This window comes from Bombus flavifrons, chromosome 6 (genome assembly GCF_040668555.2).
Source record: "Bombus flavifrons isolate JBK064 chromosome 6, iyBomFlav1_principal, whole genome shotgun sequence".
NCBI classification, from domain to species: domain Eukaryota; kingdom Metazoa; phylum Arthropoda; class Insecta; order Hymenoptera; family Apidae; genus Bombus; species Bombus flavifrons.
Window position 1 is genome coordinate 16,165,374 of NC_138447.1, and position 14,127 is coordinate 16,179,500.

The following is a 14,127-nucleotide window of genomic DNA, read 5'->3' on the forward strand; positions in this document are numbered from 1 at the left end:
GCGACGCAAAGAGTTAATCGGATGCAACGGTCAGTTTCAATTTGGCGCAAGTGGCACCCGTGGGAGGTAGTCGCGGAACAGGTCTGCGACTTCATCGAGCGTCCCTTTCGCGATACAAACAACAACCAAGGTTCGACGATATATCGAGAGTGGTAGTTGGAATGATAGCACCCGCGAGACTTCAGGCTTCTCAGGAAATCACAATATTCAGCGGTCGGTGGGCGCATCGTCGAACGCTGCACCGGAGGCAGCGTAGTCGGAGCCCGCATCCGGTAATATCTCACGATACGGAAGCGCGATAAGGTATCACGAGGAGCGTGCTGCTCGATGCACGATTCTCTCTTCCCGCAACGTTACGTGGCCTCCTTCGTCCTTCCGGATTTCCCGTATTTCTTTGTCGTCGGCTTTATAAAAATTTATAGGCCCGGCCAGATTCGCCTGGATTAAGGCGATCGATTCGAGATCCAGGTCACCGAGTGACGTAAAGTTCCAGTAAATTATAATACACCAGAAGAACCATGGCTTATCTTCGAAGTTGAGAATTCGTGCATAAGGAGATTTCGATGGAAATTTTTTACTTTATTTTCGATCATTCTTATCGAGCCAGTAAGGAATTATCATCTTGCGGGAAAGGAAATTGAAATTACGATCTTCCCATTTTCAAAAAGAGATTCATTCTTTTGTAAGAATTTCCTATTTAGGTAATCCAATGATGCATAGTCTATAAATTATATCACACTGTTCAATTTCCTTGTATGCACGTCGGGAATTCAAGAGGATTTATACACGTGCATTTGACGAAGTATATCCAGAAAAATGCCGTGCTTCTAAAGCTTGTCGAACACCGGTAAGCCGCACGAAGGATAGCATCGATCGTATTCCATAATGCGACACCCCGCTGCGCGTTATTTCGTCCATGACGTGCTGCCTTTCGCGCACCTTGACCTCTCATCCATCAAAGCACGTCTCCGTGCATCTACTTTTAACTTCATACATCACAATTACGCTGGCTTCCTTTCGGGTCGGCCATTTGCATGTCGAGTCGCCGCCCGTTCCACGGAATCGGCCCAACCGAGAAATTATTGCCCTCCGTTGGAAACGCGGAAACGTAATTGAGAATAGGTCGAGATTCATCCTGCGCTCCTAATGCACACCGCTCCGAATGCCAGTTGTACGACGAGCTCGGTCAGTTGGATTTATTTATTGCCAGGAATAATTAAAATAATCTCTGCTAGCCAGGCGCCATTGATAAGGAACATTAATCGCGGTAGTGCGTTCTCGCGTGGTATGCCGAGCGAAGGTTCGCAAACGGCTGATGCACGGATTGCCCAGGTAGCCCCGTCCGTTCGAATAAATCATGCTTGTCCGAAATCTGCGCGGGAGAAAGTGGAGGAGTCCATCTTGAAATACAGCTCCCTTGGGCGGCTCTGTCGGACCTCGGAGAGTTCCTTCGTACTGCACGTACATTTTTATTCGAGCGTGGCTAACTGCGAAACGCGACGGTGCACACAGGAGAGAAACTGCGAAAAAGAAAAGACGACTCTCGTCGTCGACTGGTAAATGAGAAAGAAACAAAGAGGAACGGGAAACGAGGTTACGTCCAGCGTAAAGAGAGAGGCAGCGGCTGCCACCGTTCTTTCTTCGTTTCTTTCTGAAGCATCTCGCGCGTGACGGAAGCTTCAAACGAAATTTACTTAACCCGTCTGCCTCGCGTCTGCTACAAAGAGCACGAGGACACGATTTAATCGAATCGGGACACGGTGCTCGAGCAGAGCCAGCAACGCCGGACAACTCGTCAGCTCGAGTGCTCTGGTGCTCCCTTTTGCCTATCACTTGGGAGAACGCGAGCGTACTTCTATTCGGGAAAAAGGGCCTCCACTCCGTTTCGCGAGGGCTCCCCTTCTCTCTTTCTCCCGCTACGATAACGACGTAATCAATCTTATTCTCGGAGAGATATATTCCGGCTGATACATTAAGCGCTCAAACTTCAAGTAGCAGAAGAAAAATTCACGACGTGCATTCAGATTCTTCCCCGTCCCGATCGTTAAGGTTGCCCGATTCAAACCGGTTTAATAGGATTTCTGGCGAACGCTGAAAAGAACATTTTAATACGGCTACTCTCTTCTTCCTTTTCGTTTATTTTCTTTTTCGCCTTCCACCGCGGAGGAGTACATCGCTCGGGAGTACGGCAAACATCTTCCTTTTAAAAAGGGAACCGTACGCGTGGCATCTATCGAGCTTTGTACGTTCGAGAATGGAAATCTTGGCGCGTAATGTCGCCTTGTCCGGATATATATGTTGATATTCGATACTGTGTTTCTTACGGAAACGTTAAAAAACATTACAAGCCGTTTTTTCCGGGTATCGAAGGCCAAGGATGAATACGCTTAACGAGAACATGAAACGAACGTTTCGTATTCAGAAGTCGCGATCATCGTGGAGCACAGAGTCAAGAGGATTTCGACGTGAAGTGACACGACGGAAGTGCGAATCGAAAGCTAGGGATGAATACATTTAAGGACGTTATCGTGACGGTTATACCTTCGAGGGAAATTCCTTCTAGCTTGCCGAGAAGCCAGATATATACGCATCCTGTGTACATACCGTATACATATGAGGAATACGTCGAAAGACGGTGTATTATCGCTTTTCAGAGTTGATATATCGTGCATCGCGTGTCGAACGAACGTAGAGCGCAACCTTTAGCATTGTACTATGATTACGAACAATTTTCTGTTAATTAAAAATTGCGAAAAGATATTCGACTCTTACTTGGATATACACGGAGAAAATAATAAACTGTAAAGGGCGAGGAGGAAAATATATAACCGCAGGAAAAATAGGTATTTTCTTAATTGTTCTCGATTACGAATATCGGGTAGATCTACGTAAATTCTAGGTTCACTACGCGTACCGATCAACGTCTATCGATCATAGCGTAGATGGAAATTATGACGGAATACGTGTCTGCTTGAAACAGGTCAAAGGGACCTTTAATTGCACCTTATCCGATTCTCGATTCCTACCCAACCCTATTATTACGTAATACAGCCTTATTAGATAAGCTTTAGATCCATTACCAGCTAATATGTACAAGGACCTGCAGAGATCCCCTCCATCCGTTAGATTGAGGAGCCAGGAATGTCGATAATTGCGGTATGAACTGCCGATTACCGGCACTCGATGATGCCGCATGTCATGAATTTCACTTTGAAGTCCATTTGATCCGCCCTGTCTGTCAGTCTTTCGAGACCGAACGTCCGTCGACGTCTCTTCCCGTGGTCAACACCTAGGAATCTAAACACTCGATCTCCCGATGAAAATTCGTCTCGCACAAAAGAAAAGACCCTGTCACCCCGTGCATTGAATTAAATCGCTTTTAAACAGATCTGTCCATCACAGCATGATTGGCCGTTCGTTCGTTCGTTCGTGCATTACTGGAGCCTGGCTCCAGCTAACTCTATTGAAACCCCTTTAAAAGGAACCAAAGATTTCCGACAATCTGCAGGCGCGCCTCTCTTTCTCTTTCTCTTTCTCTTCCCCTTCGTTCCTTTCCTCGTTTTCTGCTTCCGTTCTCTCGTCTTCCGGAATTTTTTTCTTTCGTTCCTTTGCCTTGCCTCACTACGGTTTTGCATTTGTAATTCTCCCTTTTATACCTAGCTATTAGCTTTTTAATCGCCTCGCAGTCGAACTTTATTCGGCGTCTTCTTCCTCGTTCTCTCTTTCTCCCCCCCCCCCTTCCTCATTTTTCACTCGCATTCCGTCTGTTTTTTCATTACTGCCCATCCCTTACGTCACTTCTCGTCTTTTTTAAATTCTACCCTCTACTGGTTAAAATTCTCCACTGACTTTTCCTCATTCACGTCCTTCGTTCCCTCTTTTCTCCTTCGTTCTTCGCTAGAAAAAAAAAGAAAGAATTCCTTTCTTCTTCACGCTCTCATTCTTCCTTCCATTTGCATTCTAGCTCTTTAATCGTTCCACTGTCCAACTGGCTTCCTTCTCGATCAATCGGTACACCCTTTGCTCGTTCTTCGCTACGAAATTCACTCCACTGGTCGCTTCGTTCCTTTTCAACTCCCGCTCCCCTATTGGACTCAATTTTTATGCCCTCCGCCTCTCTCCTTCTTCCTTTATTCGCTTAGCCAATATTTATCGCTGTTTATTCTATTTTGCCCTTACGTATTAGCCCTTCGATCCTTTCGTTACCCATTTTGTACTTCCACCGTTTCTCGCTCGTACTTTACTTTAAATTCTATCCACCTTCCTCCACTCCGCCTCTCTTCTGGTCACCGCTTCTTTTGAACTCAACCCCATCTCGTCGAGATCCTCTCTTGTCCTTCCCTTTTTCACATTCTCCCCCTCCCCCTCCCTGCTGTATCTGCTTCTGCTGCTGTCTCTGCGCCTCTTTGTCCGCCTCTCCCACGTTCGTACCTATTCGGCCGGCTTTACTTACTTAGTTACTTACTTGTTCGCTTCTATCGAGACTCGGTTTGCCGTACGTGCCGCCCGGTCGGTGACTGGCCTCCAAGAGTGGCGGCTTGTCTCCACCAAAGGAGCACAAAACCGACCGACGACGGTCCGCCGCGCGACTAGTCGGTCCGGCTAATTGGAATTGCATTAATTCCTTTCTTCGCCGGTTGCTTGCGCGTTAGCCTAATAAGATTGTGCCTCTCAGTATGCGCGACAGGTATCCTTCGTGAAAATCTCTGTCGCTTCCGCGTCCCTGGCATTCCGCGGGTCTTTCTTTTTCCCCTCGATTGGTGAGAGTCGATCCAGTCTCCTCCAGTTACTCGAAGATCTCGCGATCTCAAATTAAAGGCCAGCGATCAATTTGCGTTTATCGAAGCTCGAAAAATAATCAGGTAGCTTTTGCCGGTGAGTAGAGCGCGGTAGAGAAGAAACAAGGGTGAAACGGGTTCACGGAAATTGACGTCGTTAATAAAGTTACGCAGAAAATTGGCTTCACGCGATCTCGTGCTTAACCGACTGCTGAGCATGCTAATATTTGTTGCCCCCTCGATTGATTAGCGCTATCGATAAAGCATCCTTTTTGGTCTAGATCGTATCTATCGTTTCTCCGTTACGATTTTAATTAATTATCCAACGCAACGAAGATTAATAGCAAAAGATCGATATGTTAGATTTATTGAAAAATTATTTCGACGTTGAGGCAAGGATCAGAAAGTTCATCACACTGGCTTCCAACGAACGAAACTTCCGACGACTCTCGACGCTTGTGTATACACCGCGTCCCGTTTCAAAGGGGCCGTATTCCCGGCCGCTTTATCCCGCAGAAACGTATTACGATTCCGAATGCTTTCGAAGAGGCTTTTGTCATCTCTTCAGGAACTTGCTCTTTCATTAAGATTTCTCGGAGCGTGTTTGCGATTCTCTTTCTTCCGATGAATTCTCTTCTCTCCCTTGAATACGTGCCATTTAACCGCCGCCTAAGAACGACGTACAATGTACATGGTGCCGTTCGTCCTTGTATTTTTCCCTGTTACATCGTTCCGTTTCTCGTATGACCTGGTTTTAATGTTTCAATAAATTCTTCGAAATCTAAAGATAAGAATTTTCTTGGGGAATGGGCGTTTGCTTGAAAAGACAAACGTCGACGTTTCAAGGAACATATGCGAAATCTTTTTGTTAATCGTCGTGACCTGATTGCACGTCGGTTACAGAAATGTTACCTACTTTCCTCGTTCTGGAAAAGCAATATCAGAGAAACGTGATGGACTTTGGCATTTTATTTAAACGAGACTTTGCAGCGATGCGTCGTCTTTTACACGAACAATATCTTAAAGCGAATGAATTTTTTTAATTCCGTTTAAATTCCAATAATCCGTGCAGATAATGAAAGTGGAATTTATGCTTTACTAGTTCACATTTTTTTATTATTTCTATTTCGTATCAGGTAACATTTTCGCTTAATTTACAGAAAGTCAGAAAATAAGGTTTGAATAATCTATAAGTCTTTTGGTAATGCCGCCTATAAATTATTTGAAATTCATATTGGAATATACTTCATTGTCGTACAAAATCGAGTGTCATTAAATAATTATCAAATATACAACGCAGTGATAAATTTGAATAAAACAGCTTGTAGCAAAAGAATTGTTCGTTACATATACCGTTTCGTTCCATCGCTACCTGTCCCACACTCAGCCAATTCAAATGGGCTTTGAGGCTTCCCTGTGTCTCGCTGTTCTATTTTCCTCTCCATTTTCTCTAAACGAAGAAACATTGCAGCTAGACCACGCACTTTAAAAATACAAGACCTCGATCACGGTAATTTAGCTTCTCGCCTCCACGATTATCCGTACACCTTTAAAAAATTTACAGGACGCTCAATTCGCTGATCTATCTACAAAACCGAATCTTCAAAACTAATCGAAAACCATTTTTAACACCTTCGAGAGGCTTACAATTATACGTATGGTACTTTAATTTAGCACAGATATAGCCCAAAGTAATACTTGAGAAGATTTATTCCCCGGGTGCTACTATCGGGCCGGTTGATCGGAGATTGTCATCCAAGTGCACCAGTTGCACGTACTGTAACACGATTTCCTTGCTCCTCGCACGGCATCCTCCTCGAATCGGCTGAAAATCGGTACCATTATCGCGATAAGATCGACCGCCTCAACGGACGATTTATTCGTCCCGCAATTGATTCACGCTCCGTACACCGTGAGGCGTAACCAAGTCCATTTTCATTGCGATTTAATCACTCGGTCAAACATAATAAATCCGCTCGGCCGGGTTAATAAATTCCCCGTCTAAAATCTCGCGCCTATAACCAATTATGCCGGCGTTTAATTATTTATCGCGCTCTCCGGAGCCGGAGATTCCCCGTAGGCTTTGCAAATATCGGCCGCGCACCAGATGCCCTGAACGCGAGACAGCCTCGCGGTATTTAATGCCTGGATCCATATTTAATTACGCGATATATTTGTACGAATTACTGCTACGGAATTAAAATTCCCACATCATTAGTACGAGTACATTAATCGATGGCCGGACATTTGTTCGGGGCGTTTGCATTTCCTGCACGTGCTCGCTCGTGTCGACACTTTGATTCTATCATCGCTATTCGCGGAAGAAAAACGATTTGGAAAAAAAGTGGACTGTACCGTTCGTTTATCGCAATTTATTATAGAGGAATGCGGTAGATTCCACGCGATAATTCTTCAATGGTGACTTGTTATATGTCGCTTCACTGACGCGAGCTTCATTCAATTTGACGGCGCGATACAAACCTTGAATTGCTCGACGATTATAGGAAAGATCGTATTATTAGACAACAAGCTACGATATACAGGTTGCGATGCAAGATATAAATGTGTGTGTAGGTTCATGAGCAACTGACGTGAATGTTGAATTAACCAACATACACGTAGATCATAACTACGCTATTAATGTTATTTTTTTAATATTACGTTTATGATTAATATTATTTTAAATGCTGCTGCATCTATTGGTTTTATACACAGACTCACAAAAGAATTCGAACACTTGTCGTAGAAAATTTGTCGTCTATATCGTATGCACTTCGTATAAGAAAGAATGTATTCACATATATTCATAAACGGTATGCACAAGTGTTCGAATACTTTCGTAAGCCAGTGTATATTTCTTCAACTACGAAGATCGAACGTGCTTCTACCTAGCAAATGCTTTTTCACTATTTTGGTACGGAAAATGAACATTGGCTGGAAGAAGATCCTTCCTTACTATTGTGTCATTAAGCACGCATTCGCATTAATTGTACAGATAATACGTACTAGCCACCAGGTTGAGAGACAGCTCAGCTAATGGACCGTCTCTCTCCTCTTCTCTCTCATCAACGACGGCTATTGTTGACTTCACGCGTCAGCCACCGTGACGGCACCTACGCGAATCGTACCAAGCACGTCGCCAGCTTGTGTCCTCGCATTTCCCCTAGAATCGTCGCAAACTCTCGTTGGAAATTCCTTTTATTAATGTGGCCGCATTGGCGCCGACCTGGCCGAGTCGATATGCTGGTGTAACGCTCTTCTGCTTGACTAGGGCGAGGAGAATATGTTGAATGGAATTGCGTAGATTACGAGGCTGTATTACGAGAAATCAACTGATTGGAGAATTACACGTAAAGCGGGTTACGTTCCTGCAGACATTTCTGATGCACACGAACCTTCTTCACTGTATCGATGTCTAGAATCGTTTCTGTAACAGTGTATTATTTAACAGCCTATACAACAGATTAGTATAACGTTTGATCATTAAAACGAAATTCAATATCTGTCATAAACGATAACACTGACATATGAGCTGTTCAGAAGCCACATTGATCAACGTCATTGATAGTTTCATATTTGACAACCGTACCAAACAACCAAGATTCGTCTAATTATCGTCCAACCATACATCCATTTGCTCGGCAATAACAGCAATATCCTACGACAACGAATCACTACGATGTAGTAGCTATCTTCTTGGACAAAGTCGAGTTCCTTGGTGCTGCTCTTCCGCGACTGCTTCACCGAGCCCGCTAACACTCTAGATACGTTTGCATGGACAACAATGGTATGTCAATTTACTCAAGCGAGAGGTCATTCACCTTGCAGCGGGAAGCCGTCTGTTTCGCCTAAAATCCGACTAAAATTACAAGCCATTGAATCGCGTAGCATCCTCGCCTTGCAATATCTCACTCCTCCGGTGACCTTTCCTCTTTTTCTCTCTACGTTTTGCTCTTCGCCTCTTCTTTCCGCCACGCCGGCAAACAGCAACGACGTTACGTGACGTGGCTACGTTTTAGAAAGGGAAAAAGATCGGTGTTGCAGCGTCGCGGCTGGAGATGCGTGAATATAATGATAGAGCGAGGGAGAGAGGGCTAGAGCCGTACGGATGGCGCTCGAGGGTCGTGGAGGAAGGACGAGGGTGGAGAACACGGTAGACGAGGGGAAAAGAGTCGGACAGGCGGAGAGGCGGACGCGAGCGAGGGTAATGTACTGTTCTCACCTCCGACAGGCCCTGCGGGCTTCCTCGGCTATCCTTCGCTGGCATACCGAACCGAGCTAGCGTGCACGCCCGTGTACTCTGCACCACCCCGTGTATGCATGCACTTGCACACATGCCCTAATCGACGGCGTACGTGGATGCACGGTCGCATGCAACGCGTAGAATCGCGGTACGTGCGATTGAAACGCTCACCTTGGTATCTGTTCATCGGTGTTCCTATCATATCCAGGCGATAGAGCGAGAGAGCCACTTGCCGCCGCTTCTACGAAACACCCTCTTTCTCCTTCTCGTTCGCGCAACTGGATTTTCTAATACCTAGAAAACCCGTGGTTCGAGTCTGATCTAAAAAAAGAAACAGTGAAAATTCGTGGTTATTTCGCCTGTTCGATAGATGTTTAATTTTCCCTCTTTCGAGTCATATAGGTTTTGGAATTACAGCAGTTTTGTAATTATCGGTGCATATTGATTTGATCAATCGATCTGTACGACTGTGTATATGTTCACTTATATTAAAGAATACGAGAAATTAGATCGAGAAACGATTTTAGTAGCCCGGTTAACGTTCAGAGACACAGATACCGCGTCGTTAGTATGTTATATATATGGTTCGCAAATTGGAAGGTTATTTTCGACCCAGATTGCTGGCGTTTTTATTCCACGTACTGCTCTGTTTTCAAAATATCCGAAGGAACGGTAGCTGCAGTCGATTGGATCATACATGCAATCTAGAACGAGTCAGGCGAGACACTCTCCTGCTTGCTAACTATTCGAAAACGTTGAGATATCGGGGAAAATTCTCTCGATTCCTCGTCAAGATACGGGTTATGTGTGGAGAGTTCGCTCTTGAAGAATACATTAGTGCACTTCGGCGAATACAATTTGATGGCACGAGAGTTTCGAGTCGTTCCACTTAGACTTTATCTACGTCGAAGTAGAACAAGTCAGGTAATAACTACACACGGGCAAATTCATGGTCTCTTCCACTTTTATTAGATTATAAAAATACTAATGTCGGGTACTAAAACGTAATATTAAAATAATATTAAAATTGGTAGGTAACTACGTAACTTTCTAGACCCAATTTATTAACCCGCTGAAAGCGTAATCACCAGATTTAGTGGAGAGAAAAATTATGGATTATAAAATCAAACGGCATATTTTCAGGTTGCAAAATTCGCAGCATGATTCTTATACAAGACGTATAACGCTGTATTACGATATTACACGTAATACTATGTACAATAGATGTATGATAACAATACATATAATTTAATTAATAAATTTAAATCCTTTAACAAATGTCTGTTTCGTATATGTTATATTGTGTCGCAATTTTGCGCGAATACAAAATTCTGATTGATTACTCGTTTCTTTGGTATTTTTAATTAATCGTCGCGTTGATGTCCTAATGCTTATGAATGAGAGTAAATGTACGTATACATATGCGTTGGTATTCGTGAATTATAGCAATCAAAACGATACATTCACCAGACAAAGTTGATGCGAAGGCGGAAGACGGAAAGAAAGAGACGAACAGATGCCAGTCGATCCAGAGCGGCAAACAAGGGGGATGAAGAAGAGAGAAAAGGGCTGCTGACAGACAGTGACGGGTACCACTTTATCCGCGACACGATTCTGCGCTTACCACAGCCCACCCATTCACCATCGGCGTCACCGATGCCACCCACGACCGATCTGATCTGATCTGAACCTACTCGATCCGATCCTTTACTCGCGCGCTCCGTATATCTGCCGCCTTCTTCTTCGATCTTCGTCCTCTCTTCTTTTCCCTCGTTACACAACACGAGTCTCTGTTTACGCAGCGCTCGTGTTGCTTATTTTTACCGAGAAGACAGACACGTTCACGTTCCAGCGAAAGAGAGGCACAACTACGATTTGGGAATAGAACACCGATCCGACCTCATTGTAGACCGATCGTACTTAAAAGATACACAACACCTATGGAAGTTTCCTGTAAATTCGGGGTTAATAGGAATCGGTGGTACATCTATCGATGGGAGAAGCGTTTTACCGCGAACGAGATAAACCGATATAACACGCGATGTACTTTTGCGTTACTTCGATTTATAGAAGAGTGAGATAGCTTGGAACTAATCGAATTAAAGTTAATGCAAATGTGACGGAAGAACGTCACAATAATTCCTTTGTATCTGAACAGTTAAATTATCGAAATAAATCATTTTTATCATTACCATTCGGACAGAAATAACAAAGCAAATAATACAAAAGCAAAAATTCCGAAACCTGTGAATTTTAATTAAGAATTCACATTTTACTGTATATATAATACAATAGAATAATCCGCATATTGTCTAAATTTTACTTAAAAGCAACGTCTCTAAACATTCAATAATGCATGATCCTCGATGAGAATGTCGAAAAATTGAAATATTTATTTCATACCATATTTACGATCAACTCTCCACTCAATAGATTTAGATCTTTCATTTATGAATTTTACGATATACATTTTTGATCAATTATTTTCAGCAATATTTCGAAAAAGTTTTATCGTCGTTATTTATTCTCATCGTTATTTATTGTCATCGTTATGTATTATTATTATTTCTTTATTATCATTTCCAGCAGAAATAAGCACTGCAAATTCACGAGGGGTTCAATTTCGATTTTGCATATTTGTGTACGTTTCTCGCCGGTGGAAATGCGTTGCATGAATTTTTGCCAGCAACTTTCGAGTCAATTTCCGCGCAAGAAGTAATCCGATGCATGGTAACATGTATCACGCGTGCCGCTCTATATCCTTCCACGAGGATTATGGATTTCTGAATCTCTCGGAGCGAACACACGTGCAATGTGTACACTATATGGTCCCTTGCATCCGTAAATGGTATGTGCATCACTGCTCCTTCTTGACGCATCGACGTGAATGGATAATAAGTGAGATACGAGGGAATCTATTCTCCGTGAATTTTAACGAAAGAAACCCATATAATGTGGTCGATATCTGTAACTCTAAATATTTCCACTTTATGATTTTTAATGCTTCTTTGATCGAAGATTTACACAGATTATTGGATAATATACAAATTTGTATTCTTGTCAGAGATCGAGTCAAGATTCATAAATGCCGCGTTTCTCTTGTATTCTGAATAAGCTCGAGCTTCTACATTCGATGGATACTTGAGCCAAGATTGATGGTACCAATCTGATTCATGCTCTTGATGAGTTGAAAAACTTTTTCTCGACGTTCTTTCGCAATTGCGATTAACGTTGAGGCACTATCAGCAAAATGAAACGTCAAAGCTAATTCGAATCATGACGAGGTATTCGAGTGAAATCTACCGAGAGAAAAATGGTTTCGAGCTTACAGTCCAATATCTTGGCCCAGCCCGTCCGCCTGATTAAACTTCCCTGATTTTTACCTCTACAGCTTTTCATGTAGGCCGCGTCTTTCCATTTTATGATCCAACTTGAGAATTTGATTCACTGCATAATGTCCAGGACAGAGTATATTTTACTCATGTAAATGCGAACTATCCCATGAATCTTTGTCACCGATGACAATTCACGGTGGAACTTTATAAATGTAACGATACTTTATAAAGAATCGTTTTACAATTTTTACTTAAAAATATTTCGTTTTACCTTCGCAGAAATAAAGCAAGCGCAGCGTACCGCGATTTTACAGGAAAATACCGAAATGTTCGCGGGTCACAGATTGATACCGTTCAAATAAAACCAATATAACATAGGCAACACAGCGTTCGCGATAATGAACGCCGTAGCTATTCATATCTTGCATTTATTCAGGAACTTCGTACCGAATACCAAGCTCCGTGCGAAGCATCTGGTGAACCGCGATCTTATCTCTCATAAAATATTATCGAGGCACCATCTGCCAGTTACGCAAAATCTGTTGGGGAAACGTTGCATTTATCCATTTCGCGATGTTGCAGCCACGCGGAAGTAACGCATTCGTAGATTAAAGAAAGTAATCGCTTAGGAGTATGTATCTTCGAGCCGTTCCACCGTGACTCCACCCATTCCTCCCCTTTCAACAGCGGAAAATGACGGAGTTTCCTTTTTCTGGGGCACAGTGAAAAATTTACGGATTAATATTCGTCTGATGCAAACGGTTCCACAGCCGAGAAAAGGAATAGCGTGCGAATGACTGAGACGCCGAGATCACGAGAACGATGAACTTGGTAACTTTTGAAATCTTAGGACAATGTGAAAAGGAAAAGAAACAAAGATACGATCGTCGTTATCCAATTTGGGATTGATTTACTCTGCTCGAGATGTCAAATTTCCGAAACACGTGTCTCCTAGGATACCTGTTTAGAAAACACCAACGATGAAAGAAGAAGCGAAAGAAAAAAACGCGAGAAAAAGAATAATTGATTAGTGAGTTTAAAAGGAGTATCGCCATTCGTACAAGTGTTAAGGGGGGAAAAAATGAAGAAGCTCAGGGAAGGATAAAAATTTCCACTTGGCAAGTGACGAGTCCCTAAATACTAGCCTCGTAATAAATAAGAAACAATTTCGTAGCCATTAATTCTAGGTATTTAATAAGCCATCTCCTGAAGAAGAAAATCGATTCCAGATAGTGGAACACACCCCAGTGACTCGGTTCGGCGAAAGAGCCCGAATCCTTTCTGGCCAGTCATTTTGGCTCGCGGCCACTCTTTTCCCCAGCGTCTTGCTTACTGCTGCTCGATGAACCTCCTAACGACCGGTCTCTGTCGACTAATTTCAGGGCTTTCTAATTAATACAAATAACCTTGGCGACCGGCAGCTCGTAGTCCACGCGGATCCACGCTTTCTCCTCGCGAATTAACCCGTCGTCCCACTCTGCTCCGTAGGCTCGTTCTCGAGGCTCGAGCCGGCGATGTACACTGCAAAAAGGACGGGGCCACCTCGAAGACCTCCAAATTACCGGCATTTATATCCCGCGCCGCTAATGTCGACTTCGGAATAAACGCTTCGGAGAAGTCGCGGCTCTTAATTACCGGCGGCCCACCGTGAAACTTTGTCTTGCTAAAATAGTTATGAATATTTATAGTTTAATTGTGAAAGAGAAGCCGTGAGCGTGCTCGCGGCCCGCTGCAACCCCGGTCGTGCCTTTGCAACCCTTTAGCCGGTTTT

At 43.4% G+C, this 14,127-nt stretch overlaps 1 long non-coding RNA gene across 2 annotated transcripts in view; it reads right to left on the reverse strand.

Annotated features, from left to right (window-relative positions):
- Window positions 1-5,795: 5,795 nt before the first annotated feature.
- Window positions 5,796-14,127, reverse strand: part of LOC138181155 (uncharacterized) — a 263,147-nt gene continuing 254,815 nt past the window's right edge. Inside the window, exons 3-5 of one of the 2 annotated variants that reach the window (XR_011173453.1) lie at window positions 9,193-9,342; window positions 7,785-8,205; window positions 5,796-6,603 (exon numbers count right to left, since the gene is read on the reverse strand). This is a non-coding gene — a long non-coding RNA (uncharacterized LOC138181155). Of the gene's footprint in view, window positions 6,604-7,135; window positions 8,206-9,192; window positions 9,343-14,127 lie in introns of those variants that run through there. The other variant, XR_011173451.1, reaches the window with a different exon arrangement.